This window comes from Delphinus delphis, chromosome 15 (assembly GCF_949987515.2).
Source record: "Delphinus delphis chromosome 15, mDelDel1.2, whole genome shotgun sequence".
Lineage (NCBI taxonomy): Eukaryota > Metazoa > Chordata > Mammalia > Artiodactyla > Delphinidae > Delphinus > Delphinus delphis.
In genome coordinates this window covers 64,517,287-64,533,551 of record NC_082697.1, presented here as the reverse complement: position 1 = coordinate 64,533,551, position 16,265 = coordinate 64,517,287, and positions in this window count along the sequence as shown.

Here is a 16,265-nt window from a genome sequence, read left to right as displayed (position 1 = left end):
AGGTCGCTTGCACATCTGCATCTCCTGCCAGTAAGTTCTTTCATGACAGCCTTCCTTCTCATCGTCTCTTCCTTAGAAAGGCCTTCCCTGACCATCTCTTTCACAGACTTCTAGCCGTCCCCCAGTATCCACTCTTCCCCTTTTTCAAAGAAATGGAACCTCCTATTTTTAGCTGAGTCCGTAATTGGCCAGTGTCCCTTAAACTGGTTATGGCTACATGACTAAGTTCTATCCAATGCAATATAAACAGAAATATCATGTGGCAGTATCCAAGAACCAGCCTTAAAAAATCATTGGTACATGCCTTTAGCTTCTTCTCCCCATTTATTCATTCTGCTGGCTGGAACGTGAACTGATGGCTGGAGCTGGAGCAGCCACCTCAGACCATGAGGTAACTTTGGAAATGGAGGCCAAGCACGGCAGAGCAACAGAATGGAAGGAGACGGATCCCTGAGGACTTCATGGAGCAGAACTGCCATAACAGCCCTGGATTACTTGCTTTTGGACTTCTACTTGAGAGAGAAACAAACTTTTGTTGAAGTCACAGTTATTTTGGATCCTGTTACCAACTTAATTCCAACTGATAGACTACTCTGTCTAAGGCAGCCCTCTTTCATATTTATCTGCAATTTTTCTTCAAAACCCTTAGTGCCTAAAATTACCCTCTATATTTATTTATACTTTTATTTATATTTTTAATATCTTGTCCCCTCTGGAATATAAACTCCTTGAAGCCAGGGATTACCTGATGTTCAGTGCTGTATCCCTATCTCCTGCAAGAGTGCCTAGGACATAATAGGTGCTTAACAAATATTTGTGGAATGAATTGGTGAGTGAACACCTACTATGTGCCAGGGAGAGAGATACAAAGATGATTAACATATGTTTCCTGAGTCCCTTGTCTGAGAAGCTCACTGTCTGTTGGAAGTGGTGGTCATCCTCCTTGGGTTCATCTAACCATGGTTCTCAGCCAGGGGCAGTTTTGCTCCCCAAGGGGCATTTGTTGATGTCTGGACCTATATTTGATTGTTACAAGTTAGGGGATGCCACTGGCATCCGGGGAGTAGAGGCCAGGGAAGCTGCTAAATGTCCTGCAAAGGACAGCCCCCCTCAGCAGGTAATTATCTGGCCCCAAATGCCAACAGTGCTAAGGTTGAGAAACCCTGAGCTAGTCAAGGTCAGTGTTGATTAGATTTGCCAGGGGGAAAATTGTTTGGGCTGCACAAGAGTAGAAGCCATGAAATGTGTGGGATGGCTGAATTGCCGAGGTCGGCTGAGTTGTCAAATTCTGCAAAGCTCTCCGCTGAGAGGCCAGCTCCAACCATTAACCATTACTTGTCACTGGGCCCACGTTTGGAGGACACTGTGCATTCAGAACAGTAAAGTTATGTCCAGAACTCTAGAAACCAAGCCAGAGAAGCTCTTTGAATGGTATCGTCATGAGTAGAAAGAACTCTAACATGAATACTCACTTTGCCCACTTTCCCCAGGGAGGCTGACAGAGCTGAGTCTCTCTCCCACTTTCTGCTGTAATAAGTCTCTTCTTTATTTCTGTTGGATGAAAGGGGTGTGTCCACATTCACGGGCCTCCCACAAAATGTGATTTTCTCTTGCAGGTAAACCAAGTAAACAAATGAAAGATGAGGGTAGTCTAAGGGACAGGAGATTATGGAGGTGATAGTTCTGGGCCACTTCATATTTTAACTACCCCCCCTTGTTTTTTTTTAGCTTTCTAATTTGTTAGACACTGATACGCTTCGTGACTTTGGCTAGGGCACTTAATCTCCCTGAGCCTCAGTTTGCTCATCAGCAAACTCAAGGGGGTGGATCAGGCCATGGCTTATCTGTCTTCCACTCTAAATAACCATGATGATTCATCTATCACCGGTTAACCATCAATTAAATGATGGCAACAAATGCCCGGGTTCAAAGAAATAAATTTGAAAATAAAGGAAAGACTACGGTGATTCTTAGCATCAATGTTCCTCCCTCCCACCCTCTCCTGAGCCATTTCAAAAACAAAGCATCAGCGCTAATCTTTGGAACAGTATTTCCTAAAATATGTTTCTTAGAACGTAGCTCCTCAAGATGTGAAAATGGGACTCTACATCAGAAAAATTGGGGAGCATACTAGATCCTCTTTTTGGAGAGTAACAATAAATCATTTTAACGTTTTATAAACCCAATGCTTCTCACTTATTTGACTAGAGATTTCATTCTTCATTGAATATTTATTAGCATCCTAGAGAATTACAGAACTAGTGTTCTGTGAAACTCACTGTTGGAGACCCTGACGTGGTATATAATGCCAATATCTTTTGTTCAGTACCTACTTGGAGAGGGAATGATGGACCTGCTAAAAAGATTCCCAAAAGAGACAGACATGTTTTACAACTTCCCCGGTCTTCAGTAGACATATGGGCATTACCCATATACCTGGTGTCAGGCAACAATAGCATGCTAAAGACACACTATTAATAAAATCCACTTATTGGTCTCATTTTTTTGTTATATCTATGATGCAAAGAGAGAAAACTTTAAACATATGCTTCTTTGCTGAATTTACTCTGTCAATCTTATTCACTAAGACTCTATTACAGGGTTGACAAATAGGTTTTTTCTCTCATGACAATTTTGATCAATGGGTAGTGGCTGCCTAGAGCTCTGTATTAAAAACAATAATAAGACCTTGAATGGGCTTGGAGGGCAAATATGCTGTGATTGATTTTTTTTTAATGTGTTTATTTTGGCTGCATTGGGTCTTCATTGCTGCACAAGGGCTTTCTCTAGTTGCGGCACACGGGCTTCTCATTGCGGTGGCTTCTCTTGTGGCAGAGCACGGGCTCTAGGTGCAAGGGCTTCTGTAGTTGCAGCACAGAGGCCCTAGAGCACATGAGCTTCAGCAGTTGTGGTACGAGGGCTCAGTAGTTGTAGTGCACGGGCTTAGTTGCTCCACAGCATGTGGACTCTTCCTGGACCAGGGATTGAACCTGTGTCCCCTACATTGGCTGGTGGATTCTTAACCACTGCGCCACCAGGGAAGTCCATGTGATTGATTCCTAATGTCTCTTGTGGGTATAGTGCTGTGATTGATTGTTGATGTCTGTTGTGTGTATACACTAGTAGAAGACATAGGGTGCTTGTTGTGTGTTTCCTCACCAAAAATCTTACAAACCACCCACATCGGCTTGATAGGGGAGTTAAGACTTAATACACTTAGGTGTCAAAAGGAATGGTTAAGATAATTCTATAGGGTCAGATCTTAAAGATAAATTGAATGCAAGATCTCATTTGGGCCTTGAAGGTTAGAAAGGTTGGGTCTTGTGAGGAGACCCTGGGAGGTAATTCTCAGCAGAGATTGCAGATGAGCGGCCAAGGCCCCAGGAATAGCTTGTATCTCTAGAGCTGCCCAGATACAGTGTCAGCATCCCTTAGACAGTGCTTAATAAAGGTTCATTCTTATCCTTTATCTAGCACAGCTCTGTCCAATAGAAATATAATTTGAGCCACATATATAATTTGAAACTTTTAAAAAGTAAAGAGAAAATAACCACATTTAAAAAGTAGAGAGAATTCCCTGGTGGTCCAGTGGATAGGAATCCATGCTTTCACTGCCCAGGGCCTGGGTTCAGTCTTTGGTCGGGGAACTGAGATCCCACAAGCTACACAGTGCGGCCAAAAAAAAAAACAAAACAAAGAAAAAGTAAAGAGAAACAGATGAAATTAATTTTAACAATATAGTTTATTTAACCCAATATATCCAAAATATTATTACTTCATACAATCAATGCAAAAATTATTAATGAGAAGTTTACACTCTATTTTTGGTACTAAGTCTTTGAAAGCTGGTGTATATTTTACTTACATCATATCTCAATGGGAACCAGCCACATTTCAAGCACTCAATAGCCCCAAGTGGCTAGTGGCTACCATGTTGGACAATGTTAGTATAAACTACCACTCTTATTCATATGTTCTGTCTTCCAGAAAGTTTGAATAGAGTTAATTTGGTTCCAGCAGTTTTCCCAAACTCTATTCTGATGCTGGTGTTAGCAATATATTTTTTTTTTTTTGCGGTACGTGGGCCTCTCACTGCTGTGGCCTCTCCTGTTATGGAGCACAGGCTCCGGACGCACAGGCTCAGCGGCCATGGCGCATGGGCCTAGCCGCTCCGCAGCATGTGGGATCTTCCTGGACCGGGGCACGAACCCGTGTCCCTGCATCGCCAGGCGGACTCTCAACCACTGCGCCACCAGGGAAGCCCAGCAATACTTTTTAATCTAAAAAGTATTTCTATTAATAGCACATAAGAAAAATCCATTATTCATTACTTTAAAAATAATTTAAATTATTATTTTTTAAGTTAGAGATTGTTATTTTTGCTTCGTGTTAACATTAGGAAGGCAGAGTTATTAGGTAGAGAACAGTAATAGTTCCTACGACTTGTTCTTTCTCTACTTTTTTTTTACCATTTTAAAATTGATGTAAAATATACATAACATAAAATTTACCATTTATGTGTATAGTTCAGTGGCATTAAGTACATCCACACTGTTGTTCTACCATCACCACCATCCAGCTCCAGAAACTCATCATCCTCCCAAACTGAAACTCTACACCTGTTTTTTTTTTCCTACACCTATTAAACAGTAACTCCCCATTCTCCCCTCCTCCTAGGCCCTGGCAACCACCATTCTACTTTCTGTCCCCATGAATTTGATGACTCTAAGTTCCTCCTATAAGTAGAATCATACAGTATTTGTTTTTTGTGTATAGTTTCTTTCACATAGTATAACGTCTGTAAAGTTCATCTATATTGTAGCATACGTCAGAATTTCCTTTCTTTTTAAGGGTGAATAATATGCCATCGTATGGATTTACCACATTTTATTTATCCATTCATCCATCAACGGACACTTGGATTGCTTCTGTCTTTGGCTATGTGAATAATGCTACCATGAACATGGGTGCACAAATACCTGTTTGAGTTCCTGCTTTCAATTCTTTTGGGCATATACCCAGAAGTGGAATGGCTGAATCATATGGTAATTCTATTTTTTAATTTTTTGAGGACCCTCCATACTGTTTTTCACAGTGTCTGCACTATTTTACATGCCCATCAGCGACTTACAAGGGTTCTATTTTCTCCAATTCCTGGCCAACACTTGTTAGTTTCTGTTTGTTTGTTTATAACGGCTGTCCTAATTGGTGTAAAGTGGTATCCTATTGTGATTTTGTTTTGAACTTTCTTAATGATTAGTGATGTTGAGCATCTTTTCATGTGCTTATTGGCCATTTGTGTATCTTCTTTGGAGAAGTGTCTCTTCAAGTCCTTTGCCCGTTTTTTTTTTTTTAATTGAGTTGTATATTTTGCTGTTGCCCGTGTTGAGTTGTAGGAGGTCTTTATATGTTAACTCCTTTTCAGATATATGATTTGCAGATATTTTCTCCCGTTTCACTCTGTTGATAGTGTCCTTAGAAGCACATCATTTTGGTACTTTATGGCCTGACCAGAAAAAATATTCCTCCATTACATGCCCCTCAAGTGGTTTTCAGGTTTTCTTCGACATCAGATAGCCCAGGGTTTAAAACCAGGTTCTGCTATTTACCAGCTGGGTGGCCTGGGGCAAGTTACTCACGAAACTTTCTGAGTACAGTTTCCTCCTATGTAAAAATCAGGATTTGATAATATTTACCTCCCAGCGTTTCAGGAAGGGTGGCAGTTAGAAATAAATATAATTAAAATTCCCAGTAAGTAGTCACTATTATTTTAACAAAATGGTGAAAAAGGTGGTTTCTGAGTTTAAACTGGGGAGCTCAAGGCCAGGCTTTGTCTTTTTTTTTTTTTTTTTTTTCAGGCTTTGTCTTTTATTAGCTCTCTTCCATCCCTGGTATTTGCTAGGAATAAACACAAGCCAGTGATTTGGAGATTAGGCTATTATTTTCCTACAATCCTATTATTTTCATATTTCTGTTTCCCTTACCCCAGGTGATGTCATACTCGGCCATCTGCTTCCCCTGCATCCAAAAGCCACCTCAAGTCATGCTTTTACTGAGAAGCTTCTTCCGGGGCCCAGCAGGAGGGTCCCCTGAGAGGTGGTATGCCTGGGGGATGTTCCAAACACCCAGGCCAAGCAGAGTGACCTTCAAATCATTGTAGCACAGAAGACCTTCCAGAATAAGCCTGCGTTTGCCTCCTTGGCATGGGATGAAGGGATCGTTTCAGTTTCAGTAACGCATATAGCAGTGCACTAAAGAGGTCAAAGAGTTCTATTTCAGCGAGAAGCTCTGCAGGGAAATATTTATCCCTCCCTTATTTGGTAGGCTCTTTAACTACAGTGAATTAAATTTGCAACACCTGTTTGCTTTTTTAAAAATGGCTACTCATAGAAATTGATGCATTAAGTCGATTGTTGGTTAAGTAAATTATCCGGGCAACATGGGGACAGGCATGTGAATTTAAGCTTCAGCTCTACTGTATGCTACCTATGTCACCTTGGGCGAGTTGTGTCCACTATAAGCCTCTGCATCATCTGTAAAAGGGGAATAAGAAGAGCAATCAATCTTATGTGATCATCTTGAGGGTTCCATGAACGATGAGCTGGTTATTGTAGAGCCTTTGTACCATGAATGGGGAGGAGCAAAAGCCCAGTAAATGTCAGCTATTGTTATTATCAACTGTATCATCATCATCATATCAGACTTGGGTGACTTCCAGGCAGTGACAACAAGTACTAAAGGCACCAGTCTTCTTTGCCCTGGGTTAACTTCCATCTCTACACCTCCTCTTCCCACCCCCAACACATTAATATCCTTTCTCTTCAACCCAATCCTGGTGGGCCCTGACTTCAGGCAAAACGTTTCAGAAGGCTGAAGGTGGGTAAGAGACCAGGAAACGACACTAGAAGTCACAGATTAAAAAATGAGGAAAAACCAAATTCTACACTGGTAGGAGCTTCTACTAAAGGCCTGCGAGAAAGGAAGATAAACTATCTTTGGCCGGACAATACTTAACATTTAGCATTTGAAAAAAAAGTTTTGCTCCCCTACAATCCAGTTCTTCAGAAAGACATATACTAGGTACAAGAAGGAGATATACACAGGACATCTTTTTATTTATTTTAAAGTTTTATTTATTTTTATTTATTTTTGGTTGCATTGGGTCTTGGTTGCTGCGCACGGGCTTTCTCTAGTTGCGGCGAGTGAGGTCTACTCTTTGTTGCGGTGTGCGGGCTTCTCATTGCGGTGGCTTCTCTTGTGGCGGAGCACGGGCTCTAGGCGCGTGAGCTTCGGTAGTTGCGGCTCGCGGGTTCTAGAGCACAGGCTCAGTAGTTGTGGTGCATGGGCTTAGCTGCTCCGCGGCATGTGGGATCTTCCCTGACCAGGGCTCAAACCCGTGTCCCCTGCATTGGCAGGCGGATTCTTAACCACTGCGCTACCAGGGAAGTCCAACACAAGACATCTTTTTAAAATGTTAAAAGATGACTGTACAAACAATAGATGGCAATGACTTGCTGGGGAAATTTTATTTACATAATCTGCATTTTATTTACATATGTGCCTGATATTGCTTAAATCTTAAAAAGCAAAGGAGCTGGCTCCTTTAGAATCATCATATAACTTCCTGGGCACCTCAGAGCCAAGCATGGGGGAATCTCACCCTCATGTTTCCTGCACTTTATGTCACAAACAGCTTTGGATGGGCATCATTGTCCTCCTATTTTATTGTCTGGAGTGTGCACGAGTCACTGGGCAGCACATCTTGTGCCCTGATTCACAGAAGCTTGGCCTTGCCTCAAGCTGAGGCAGCCTGAGGGGAGATTTCAAATGTGTCAAGAGGTTTCCCAGCCAAATTCCTTCAGCACCAACTTGAAAACTGGCTATAAAAATAGCCCTTACTGAGGGAGCCTGACCTGTGACAAAGCTTTCCTAGCTGGGAGCAGGAATATGAGGGCTGCTGTTTTTCTTTTCAAAAAATCTGCTTTAATGTCTCTATGATGTGGGGTTTACTTTTTAAAAATCCCTCTTGTACTCCAGTCTCCTGTTTGAGAATGACATCCCTTGATTTTTGGAGCCGAATTGGGGTTAATCCTGCACCAGATCTGGGGATTATAGATCCCCAGATTTGTTTACTCAGGTTATACATTTGAGTGTCTGTCTAGGAAATTTGGAAGATCTATCTAGGAAAATCCTGGGGCCTGTGTTCAAATCCTGATGCCAGGGTCTTTCAGAAGTTAAAGGCTCAGGTCAACTTATAGTTTTGGAGTTTCTGAGTGTATTAAAAAATTAAGAAATAGCGAACAGGACACAGCATTTATGGTATATTTTAACAGTTTTCTTTTTACAACTGACCACTTTTAACACAAGAGGGAAGAAACTACAATGCAAAAGGATTACCTATTCAACAGGTGAATAATGTAATACAATTATAAAGGGTAAAGGCACAGCCCCTCGAGGTGTGTGGGCTGGTAAGGGGACACAATTGTTAAAATCCAGGCTACTTCCTTGTCAGTGTGTTTTTGGGACCTTGTGTATAGCCTCATTAGGCAATAACGTCAAAGGTCTAAATCTGAAACCTTGATGAATGTGAAGTCAGGCGCAGGACCAAATGTCCCTTCTGTTCCTGCCTATGACAGTCCCCTGCCTGCTACCAGCTGGGTGATTTTGGACAGGCTGCTCAGTTACTCTTGGCATCAGAGATACCTACCGCATAGCGTGGTTTTGGAGAATTCCATGAAGTAAATTAGTAAAATAGGCATTAGCAAATGCTCAATAAATATTAGCTAGAGTTGGTCACCATTATTAGAGCTAACACTCTATGCCTTGGCCAAAGTTTATTTAATTGTTCTATGTCGGTCACTGCCACATAAGAGTATTGTTTCTCTGTTCGTTCATTCAATACGTATTTATCAAATGCTTTAGCTTTTTTAAAATTGTGTGTTTCTTTTTAATTAATTAATTTATTTTTGTCTGCATTGGGTCTTCATTGCTGTGCGAGGACTTTCTCTAGCTGTGGCGAGGGTGGGCTACTCTTCCTTGCAGTGTGCAGGCTTCTCATTGCGGTGGCTTCTCTTGTTGCAGAGCACGGGCTCTAGGTGCGTGGGCTTCAGTAGTTGCAGCTCGCAGACTCAGTAGTTGTGGCACGTAGGCTCAGTAGTTGTGGCTCTGGAGTGCAGGCTCAGTAGTTGTGGTGCAAGGACTTAGTTGCTCTGTGGCATGTGGGATCTTCCTGGACCAGGGCTCGAACCCGTGTGGCCTGCATTGGCAGGCGGATTCTTAACCACTGTGCCACCAGGGAAGTTCCTTAAAATTGTGTTTTCAGGGCTTCCCTGGTGGTGCAGTGGTTGACAGTCCTCCTGCCGATGCAGGGGACACGGGTTCGTGCCCCGGTCCGGGAAGATCCCACATGCCGCGGAGCGGCTGGGCCCGTGAGCCAGGGCTGCTGAGCCTGCGCGTCCGGAGCCTGTGCTCCACAACGGGAGAGGCCGCAACAGTGAGAGGCCCGCGTACCTCAAAAAAAAAAAAATTGTGTTTTCAAATACTATTTCTATATTTTAATTAGAAAACGAGCAATAAGCAGGGGAAAAAAATCACCCGTGATCCCACTTATCACAGGATATCAATATTAAGTAAATTTAATACATTTTTTCTAATCTTTTTTCTATAAAACCTTCCCCTCCCTTTTTTTTTTTTTTTTTTTTTTTGCAGTACGCAGGCCCCTCACCGCTGTGGCCTCTCCCATTGCGGAGGACAGGCTCCGGACGCGCAGGCCCAGCGACCATGGCTCACTGGCCCAGCCGCTCCGTGGCATGTGGGATCCTCCCGGACCGGGGCACGAACCCGCGTCCCCTGCATCGGCAGGCAGACTCCCAACCACTGCGCCACCAGGGAAGCCCTTCCCCTCCCTTTTTTAACTGAGCTGAGGTCATAGCACATGTTCACATTTGGATCTCATGCTCTTTTTAATTTATTTTTTACTTTTTAATTTAATTTTTATTTTACATTAGAGTATAGTTGATTTACAATATTGTGGTAGTTTCAGGTGTACAGCAAAGTGGTTCAGTTACACATATACATGTATCCATTATTTTTCAGATTCTTTTCCCATATAGATTATTACAGAATATTGAATAGAGTTCCCTGTGCTATACAGTAGGTCCTCGTTGATTATCTATTTTATATATAATAGTGTGTATCTGTTAATCCCAAACTCCTAATTTATCCCTCCCCTCCACCTTTCCCCTTTGGTAACCACAAGTCTGTTTTCGAAACTGTGAGTCTGTTTCTGTTTTCTAAATAAGTTCATTTGTATCATTTTTTTTAGATTCCACATATAAATGATATCATATGACATTTGTCTTTCTCTGTCTGACTTACTTCACTTAGTATGATAAGCTTTAGGTCCATCCATGTTGCTGCAAATGGCATTATTTAATTCTTTTTTATGGCTGAGTAGTATTCCATTGTATATATGTACCACATTTTATTTTTTTTGGTTCTGCCACTATTTTATTTTATTTTACTTTATTTTACATATAAATGTATCTATTCTTTTTCAAATTGTTTTCCTATTTAGGTTTTACATAATATTGAGCAGAGTTCCCTGTGCTATACAGTAGGTCCTTGTTGGTTATCCATTTTAAATATAGCAGTGTGTACATGTCAATCCCAAACTTCCTAACTATTCCTTTCCCCTACCCTTCCCCCCAGTAACCAGAAGTTCCTTCTCTAAGTCTGTGAGTCTGTTTCTGTTTTGTAAATAACTTCACTTGTATCATTTCTTTTTAGATTCTGCATATAAGTGATATTATACAATGTTTCTCTTTGTCTGACTTACCTCACTTAGTATGACAATCTCTAAGTCCATCCATGTTGCTGCAATCGGCATTATTTCATTCTTTTTAATGGCTTAGTAACATTCCATTGTATATGTATACCACATCTTCTTTATCCATTCCTCTGTTTTGTATTTTTTCATTTTAAAATTAATTAATTAATTTATATTTTATTTTTGGCTGCGTTGGGTCTTTGTTGCTGCGCGTGAGCTTTCTCTAGTTGCGGTGAGTGGGGGGCTACTCTTCGTTGTGGTGTGCAGGCTTCTCAGTGAGGTGGCTTCTCTTGTTGTGCAGCACAGGCTCTAGGCACGTGGGCCCAGTAGTTGTGGCACACAGGCTTAGTTGCTCTGCAGCATGTGGGATTTTCCCAGGCCAGGGCTCGAATCTGTGTCCCCTGCATTGGCAGGTGGATTCTTAACCACTGTGCTACCAGGGAAGTCCCCTCCATTCCTCTGTTGATGGACATTTAGGTTGCTTCCATGTCTTGGCTATTATAAATATTGCTGCTATGAACACTGGGGTGCATGTTTTTTTTTTTTTTTTTTTCGGTACGCGGGCCTCTCACTGTTGTGGCCTCTCCCGTTGTGGAGCACAGGCTCCAGACGTGCAGGCTCAGCGGCCATGGCTCACGGGCCCAGCCACTCCACGGCACGTGGGATCTTCCCGGACCGAAGCACAAACCCGTGTCCTCTGCATCAGCAGGCAGACTCTCAACCACTGCGCCACCAGGGAAGCCCCATGTATATTTTTGAATTATGGTTTTCTCCAGATATATGCCCAGGAATGGGACAGCTGGATCATATGGTAGTTCTATTTTTAGTTTTTTAAGGAACCTCCAAACTGTACTCCATAATGATTGTACCAATTTACATTCCCACCAACAGTGTAGGAAGGTTCCCTTTTCTCCACACCCTCTCCAGCATTTATTGTTTGTAGACTTTGTTTTTGGCCATGCTGCATGGCATGTGGGACCCAATTCCCTGATCAGGGATCGAACCTGTGCCCATGCCCATTGCAGTGGAAGCACAGATTCTTAACCAGGGAAGTCCCTGTTTATAGACTTTTTAAATAAATATTTATTTATTTAATTTACTTGGTTGCACCAGGTCTTAGTTGCAGCAGGCGGGCTCGTTAGTTGCAGCTTGCTGGCTCCTTGGTTGCGGCATGTGAACTCTTGGCTGCAGCATGCATGTGGCATCTAGTTTCCTAACCAGGTATTGAATCTGGGCCCCCTGCACTGGGATCACGGAGTCTTAACCACTGAGCCACCAGGGAAGTCCCCCTGTTTGTAGACTTTTTGATGATGGCCATTCTGACTGGTGTGAGGTGATACCTCATTGCAGTTTTTTTTTTTTTTTTCGGTACGTGGGCCTCTCACTGCTGTGGCCTCTCCTGTTGTGGAGCACAGGCTCTGGACGCGCAGGCTCAGCGGCCATGGCTCACGGGCCCAGCTGCTCCGCGGCATGTGGGATCTTCCCGGACCGGGACACGAACCCGTGTCCCCTGCATCGGCAGGTGGACTCTCAACTACTGCACCACCAGGGAAGCCCCTCATTGCAGTTTTGATTTGCATTTCTCTATTTCATGTTCTTTTTTAAACATGTAAGCATAATATCTTCCCGATTCCATTAAAATCTTCATAATTATAATTTTTAATAATCTGAAGAAAATTACAAGTACGAATGGACTGTCTCCTAATGTTTCCTACTGTTGGACACTGAAATAATGCCCCCTCTTTTTTTGTGTGTGCTATTTATAAGTAAAACTGAGACCAATACTTCTGTATCAATCTTGGTCCATATCTTAGTTAATTTCCATTTCATTCCTTCCACTAACAACTATTTTTTGAGTGCTTACTCTGAGTCAGGTGCTGTGCTGTGTGCTGGGGATGGAGGCGGTAAAGGTGAGACAGGTATGGACTTGAATCTCACAGAGCTCATATCCTAAGGGTGAGACAGATAATAAATATGCAAAGAGACACAATACTTGCAGATGGTGATGGGTGTTACCAAGGAAAGAAATAGGGTGTGTGATAGAACACACCTGGAAAGGGCACTGGCCAGCTTTTTTGAGCAGGGAGGTCAGGGAAAACCTCTCAGAAGACTTGAGATGGTATACCCTGAGAAAACCATCATTCAAAAAGAGTCATGCACTACAATGTTCATTGAAGCTCTATTTACAATAGCCAGGACATGGAAGCAACCTAAGTGTCCATCGACAGATGAATGGATAAAGAAGATGTGGCACATATATACAATGGAATATTACTCAGCCATAAAAAGAAACAAAATTGAGTTATCTGTAGTCAGGTGGATGGACCTAGAGTCTGTCATACAGAGTGAAGTAAGTCAGAAAGAGAAAAACAAATACCGTATGCTAACACATATATATGGAATCTGAAAAAAAAAAACCAAGTTTCTGAAGAACCTAGGGGCAGGACAGGAATAAAGATGCAGACGTAGAGAATGGACTTGAGGACACCGGGAGGGGAAGGGTAAGCTGGGACGAAGTGAGAGAGTGGCATGGCCATATGTACACTACCAAATGTAAACCAGATAGCTAGTGGGAAGCAGCTGCATAGCACAGGGAGATCAGCTCAGTGCTCTGTGACCACCTAGAGGAGTAGGATAGGGAGGGTGGGAGGGAGACGCAAGAGGGAGGGGATATATGTATACATATAACTGATTCACTTTGTTATACAGCAGAAACTAACACACCATTGTAAAGTAATTATACTCCAGTAAAGATGTTAAAAAAAAAAAAAAAAGACTTGAGATGGGCCAGGAAAATAGGGCCAGGACTAGGGTGAGACAAAAGAGGTGCCTAGAGGCCCTAATTTAAGGAGGCACTCACTCACAGGCTGGTGCAAGTGCAGGGTTGGCACTTGGACAACCTCAAGAGTGAGTGCCTCCTTAAATTTGGCCCCAGAGGCACTCCACTCTTTACCCCAGTGCCAACCTTGATGGGAGTAAAGGTAGGAAAGGCATTCCAGGCAGAGGGAACAGCAAGTACAAAAAAGTGCAGGGGCTGGAGAGGCTAAGTGTGTTTCAGGAACTGAAATTCTGTCTCTATTATTGGAGTGGACTGAAAAAGTGCTAATGGAACCAGTGAAGCAAAACTACTAAAAGAAGTGAGAAAAAATTTTGGAAAGTTTTCAGAGTTGATCATATTTGATGTGTATATATTTTTAAGTATCCAAGTAGTCATCATGGGAAAAACCGGGCTTTTAATTCTTTCTTCTCAGTGGTTTAGAATTGTCTTTATAGTCCACATGTATTGGGAGGTGAGGATGTGGTGGGGTCCCCAATAACTTTTTCAGTGCTTAGGTGCTCAAAAGTGGTGTTACTCAATCTTGGCTGCATATTAGAATCCCCTGGGGAAGTCAAAAGTATTGATGCCTGAGAGATCCTGATTTAATTGGGGTACAGCCTACATGAGGGCGTTTTCCTATAAGGACAAACTTTAGAACCATTGTTAGGATCCTGTTTTGGGTATGAGCAGCCCTGGGATGTTTGCAATGCAGGAGAAGCCAGCTTTTACAGGCTCTTAGTAATGATGAGTCTGGATTTTATCCTAAGAATGGGAAGCCATTGGTGCATTTTAAGTAGGATGTTCGCATGATCTGATTTTTATTTTAAGAAAATCACTTTGTCTGTAATGTGGCACATTTCCTTAGGATAGTTTCCCAGGAGAATTAGTGGGGGAAAGGGCGTTAATTTTAAGTCTTTGGACACACACTCTTAAATTGCTTTCCAGGAAGTTGCTGCCACATGACACTCACCCACCTCCCATGTCCTCACACCTCCCCTGTGCCAACACTGTTTTTTTTTTTTTTTTTTTTTTTTTTTGCGTTACACGGGCCTCTCACTGTTGTGGCCTCTCCCGTTGCGGAGCACAGGCTCCGGACGCGCAGGCTCAGCGGCCACGGCTCACGGGCCCAGCCGCTCCGCGGCATGTGGGATCTTCCCGGACCGGGGCACGAACCCGTGTCCCCTGCATCGGCAGGCGGACTCCCAACCACTGCGCCACCAGGGAAGCCCGCCAACACTGTTTTTGAGGGTTAATCACTTCCATGAAAGAAGTAGAAAAAACAATGATAAATAAGAAGGAATTGTTTGAGCAACTGGGCACAACCCCTGCCAGCTACTTTTCTTTTTTTTTCTTTTTCTTCATTGGTCAAATATTATCCAAATAGCCACGTGCTTCAGAGAAGTGGTGAATCTGATCTTTAGGTAATTTTTTTTGATTGCTTACCATGTGGAAGGCACTGTGAAAAACACTTTACATGCAAGATCGCTATTAATCCTCTCAACATCCTCAAGAGGTCAGTGCTAATATTATCATCTTCATTTTACAGATGAGAACCTGGGGCACTGCGAGAGTCAGGAGCTTTGCTGATGCTCCCTCAGCTCTTAAGTGGAGTTGGAATTTGAACCCAGAGCCCTTCCTTGAAGTACTCTGCTGTTGTTCTGTAATTTGAAAAGGTTAAAGGACTCCTGACATTTTTCTCAGGGGTCTAAGGTTCTGATTATTCTGTTGGGAATCATTTTGGAAGCTGAACGATTGACATAATTTGGTCATCACTGCACCTTTGTTGCAATCAACTGTTGAAGCAAGTCAAAATGATTAATTGGCTACATCAGCCATTTGCTCATGGGTCTGAGGGTCCCAAAGAGGAAGAGAGCATCAACTTACCTGGAGCACAAAAAGAAAAGAATCTGAGGAAGACAGGTCCAAGAATCGTCAAAACTTAGAATTAAGAAAAGGCTTTGGGGGAAGGGGCCTTTTTAGTCAGATTGCAAGACAGGCTTGCAGAATGATGGAGAGAGGGGAGATTGAGCAAACATAACAATTCCAGACATTTCTAATAATAGATCTATCTCTCTGACCCCTACTCCCAGAGTTGCTTAAGGACAAGGATTGAGTCTGGATCTCTGTCCCTGTCCCCAACTGCTTGGTTAGTAGATGATCAATAAATTTTGCTGAATGTTGAATGAAAGAATAAATCATGATTAGGCTGCACATTAAAAACATACTTGAGGACAATATGTTCACTGTTGCTTATGTAATTAGACATTAACTACAAACAAACCAAAATAACTTGTGGCAGGATTAACAATTTTCCAGAGAGAACCATACTGAGTGAGGGGACCCTAATCTTGGGACTCGATTCAAGAGGGACTTTTTCTCTTCATCAGAGAGTAGGGAAGAAAGGATACCTCTTGTAGGGCCCCGTTTACAACTGGTGGGATCCTTCCTCACAGCAAGTGCAGGGGAACCCAGGGCAAATTTCAGGGTAGAGTGTGTACCTTCTAGATGCATCTCTCTTCACTCAGGTATTTTATTAAAAAAATTTCTTTTTTACACATGTGGGTGACCATGCTTGGGTCTGACCTAGTGGGAATTTCTGTGTTGAGTCAAATAGCCCCA